This window comes from Octopus sinensis, linkage group LG2 (assembly GCF_006345805.1).
Source record: "Octopus sinensis linkage group LG2, ASM634580v1, whole genome shotgun sequence".
Taxonomy (NCBI): domain Eukaryota; kingdom Metazoa; phylum Mollusca; class Cephalopoda; order Octopoda; family Octopodidae; genus Octopus; species Octopus sinensis.
The window spans coordinates 138,037,168-138,042,110 of record NC_042998.1 but is presented as its reverse complement, the minus strand read 5'-3'; positions in this window follow the sequence as shown (position 1 = coordinate 138,042,110).

Genomic DNA, 4,943 nt, shown 5'->3' with positions numbered 1-4,943 from the left:
CAAAGGCCAAACCACTTTAATGAGAGGTGGAGGCTTCTTCTCTGAAGACCACCAGCTGTTCAGCTCTCCCTAGAGTTTCTTACTACTTTTCTAACAGCTGTTAGTTGGCGTGGACCTTTACCAATCAGCCGAATGTCCTTTTTTTTCTTTTTCAATACGATCAACAATGTTATTGTGATGAGGGAACCACCGTCCCAGATATGGGAGCAGTATTGTAATTTGCCTCGTACTTATATTTTGTACATAGAAACCTAATTGCAGTAAGTTTTCTGACCTTGAGGATGAAGAATGGCTCGTTAAAGTGAGACAGGAAATAGTAACGAAAGTAAAAAAAGGATAGGTCAGTTAATGGATTGACGTGAATGTAAATATAGCTATCTCAATATAATGCATATTATGATCACTATAAGATATTGTCAGATATGATGAGGCAGAGAAACTGTAGTAACTTTGAGGGTTTTGGTGCCCTTAGCGAAGCCCGATCTTTTCCAAGCATTTGGGTCTAATCAACGGTTTAAAGACACCTTCTTTCCCCACTCCCAACAGATTCGGAGGCTTGTAGGGGATCATGAGCACTGTCATCCTTCCTGGTGAAATTATATTACAAAATGTATAGTGTGAGATCTATGCTACGAATGACGTCTGAATGCATAGGCAAAGGATAGTGAAGTTGGTATCATCCGTATAAGCTTGTGTGTGGGTAGAAGTTATAGTATAATCATGTAAATGTTTAGAAGTATCATTAAGGGAGAAGGCTATCGGAAACATAACTGAACCTTGGCTTACACCTGATATTATTAAATATGGCTGAAGAGAGTAGCGTAATTTGAGAGCCCAATATTTCTTTCTGATATCTAATAGCAGCATAGAGATAGCTTTCTTTCTGACTCTCTGTTTCTTCCTCTCCTCCACCTTCTCTTTCCTCTCTCTCTTCTTCTCTCTCTCTCTCTCTCTCTCTATATATGTATATATATTAGTATAAATATGTATGTGTAAAACATGTTTATATATATATATATATATATATATATATATTATATATATATATATATATATATATATATATATATATATATATATATTATTATATATATTTTATATATATAATATATATAATATATAATATATATATATATATTTATATATATATATATATTATATATATATATAAGAATATTAAATGGGATGAATGAATTATCCTTTGTGTACCGTTAACATGGAGGAAATTCAATAAACAGTTACAGGGTAAGAAATTCATGCACGTAACACGGATGATGAAGCGACCTATTCAAAGGTAGAAACTCCGGGTTAATGTGCAGTAAATTGTGTATTATGCAATCTTCTCATCAAGAAAGAGTAATTGTTATAATGTGGTTGTTGAGATAGGCTCTCTTTCTTTCCTGATAAGAAGATTGCATTCTACACCCCTTTATTTCCTTTGGAATAATACCATGTTGTCTTCGAAACATATGTTGAAAGTAAAGAATTTAATAACATCTTCGTTCAACTCATTTATTACTTATATATATATATATCTCTATATATATATATATATATATATATATATATATATATATGTTCTGGTTATTACATTCTGAATTCAAATGCCGCCGAGGTGAACTTTGCCTTTCGTCTTTCTGTTGTTGATTTAATAAAGTAACAGTTAAAATTGCTGGCCGTGAGCCCAAATCAGAAACCAAGAGTGACAAACAGGCAGAATCGTTAGAATGGAGGAAAAACGCCTTGCAGTATTTCTTCCGATTCTACGATCTGAGTTCAAATCCCATGTAAGTCAACTCTGCTTTCCTCTTTTCTGGGTCAACTAGTTCCTTCCCAAAACATTTCAGGCCTTGAGCCTATAGTAGACAAGATTATCATTATTATTAGTAGTAGTAGAAAAACCAATAGTAGAAAGGCTTATTATTATCATTATTATTATTATTATTATTATTATTATTATTATTTATTATTATTATTATTATTATAAGCCATGCACGCTGACCACTAAGCTATAAGCGAGGGCACATGACATGATGGTTAGCGTGTTGTACTCACGATCTAGCGATCGTGATTTCAATTCCTAGTTCGGGTGGTACACAGTGCATCTGTTCAGACAACGTTTGATTTGATGGAAATAGTGAGCTAATGTGTGGCACGAATACTTGAGCACCATAAACAAATCATTTGTGCAGGTCGTTAGGCAAAAGCTGAACGCTTATACGTCGTCTTCGGCGGAAGAGTTCATTATTATTAATATTATTATTATTATTATTATTATTATTATTATTATTATTATTATTATTATTAATATTATTAAGACTGCAAGCCGTTACGTTCTGAGTTCATGTTCCGTCGAGAACGTTTCGGCCTTTCAGCCTTTCGGGATCGATGAAATAAGTATCGGTTGATCATTGGGGTTGATGTAATCGACTATCTCTCTGTCCCTAAATTTCAGACATTATGCCTATGCTAGAAAAGATAACAATTATTATTATTATTATTATTTATTATTATATTATTATTATTATCTATTATATTATTATTATTATTTATTATTATTATTATTATTATTATTATCATTATTATTATTATTATTATTATTATTATTATTATATTATTATTATTATATTATTATTATTAACTTCGTTGTCTTCAGCAGCAGCATCGACGTTACGGTTGGTACTGTGATGTGAAAGTGGTATGATACTTTCAGCAATGCTAGTTTGCAAATACCTTTATGATTCCCAATTAACAAAATTGCTTTAGTTTTTTTTTACTTATCATTAACCTTTTTTACTTCAATGCCCTCGGGAGAGACATGCGCATCGCAACGTTTCCATTATTTCGTTCCTCCATCTTCACGACGACATATGTTTTGTTAAAAAAAGTCTGTGTATTTATATAATGTATGTATGTATACATATTTATGCAGACATACACACAATATGTATGTACACACACACAGTATATATGTACACACACGCACACATACACATATAAATACATATATAATTTGAGACGCCATGACTACATAAAAAATCAGTATTAAAAAGAAAAGAAGTGTTTCCAATTTCCTTTGTTTCTTTTCATTTGTTCATTTTCTTTCCCGTTCATCCTCTTTGACTTTTTGAGATGTAAAATAAAGAGAACCAAGACTGTTTAAAAGAGAAGATAAAAAAGAACAAACTGTCTTTCTGTCTAATGTAATGATGTACAGCAAATGTTACAGCTTCTTCGTATTTAAAATATCAAAAACAAAATCAAGATGTCTTTCTTTACATACCAACATTCACCCATCCCTACCAAAGAAAAAAATATCTAAAAAAAAACATACTACACTCAAAGATAGAAATTTCAAAGGATTTTTTATTTTTCAAATTTTTTTAATGCTTTTTTTTTTTGTCGGTTCTCAAATTTTATATTGGTTAAACTGGGTGTTTTCTTAAACCGAAATTGATTGATAAAAGATACGAAACTAAAGGTGGGACATGAATTGTTTTAAAGACGAAATATATAAAATGTTTTGATTAATTCGGATATAATTTCAGTTTTTATTTTTAATATTAAAAAAAAAATTAGCGATATTCGATGCGATTTCAAAATCGAACACTTTAATTTCAAAATAAGTACTGCTTATGTGCGTCACCGAAGACTAAATCATAAAATTAAATTCGGTAATATTCCTGAAAATTAACATCTACTCGTTTAATACAGATTTAAGTCAAAAGCGGTTAGGTATTTAATATTAAAAACTGTTGAGTGGGTGCAAGGGCTGCTGTTGTTTTTTATATTTTTTTTCTCTGAGAAAGAAGTGTTAGAGAAAGACCGAATGATAGAAGTCTGAATAAACTAGCGAACGAGGAAGTTATTAACGCAGAAATAGCGTAATGACTGATATATTGAATAACGTCGTCCTAGATACACTACAGCCGAAAGAATAAGACGAGATGGTCATTACTAGAGCGTCTTATTCAATGGCTGATCTAGGAATGAAAAAAAAATATAAAATTTCTGTTTCAGATTTTGAAATGTTTGCAACTTTTTTCTCTGATTTCGGTCTATGAAAAACATCTCAGACTATTATTAAAATTTTTTTAATCAATTTGAAATTTTGAACAAAAAAAATTGTTTTGTAATGAAAAACTGTAAAAACTAGAAAAAAAATGAGAAGAAATTGCTGTATTTGTAGCAAATTAAATCTTTTATACAATGATTGTATTTCTGGTTGCATGTTACAAACGAAAAGGTTCCCATAATAACCTTTTTTAATCACACTATGATGTGTAAGGAATGACAATTTCAGGTAATACTTAATGTTTTTGTTTATATCTATCCTCGTTCATCACGGGTATTGGTTCTAAAATGAAGCACCATGTTAAATGAATCAGTGATAAATGACTGAAAATAATAGCCGAAATCCCCAGGTTGTCCAGAGCATTGCCAATGGTCGCTGGGGTGCGCTTTTGCTGTCCAAGCAGAATCTTTGACTGATTGCCTAACCGTGTTGTTACAGATCAACTCGTGATAAGTGTAACACGTTTCGCAATTGAGCGTACCACGTTATTTGGATAATGTGATGAATGAATCAGTGATAGACGAGAGTAGATGTATTAAATTATTATTATTATTATTATTATCATTATTATTATTATTATTATTATTATTATTATATTATTATTATTATTATTATTATTATTACTATTATCATCATTTATAAGGAGTGTGCATTATCAGAAACGTTGAGCGCCGAACAAAATGTTATACAGTATTACATTTAAAATTTTCTTTCCTGAGTTCAAAACACTCCAAGGTCCACTTTGCCTTTCATCCTTCCGTGGGTCGATAAAATAAGTACCAGACATACACTGGAGTCGGTTACATCGACTATACACCACCTCAACAAATCTGTGGCCTTGTGCCAGTTATTATTTATTAATATTAAT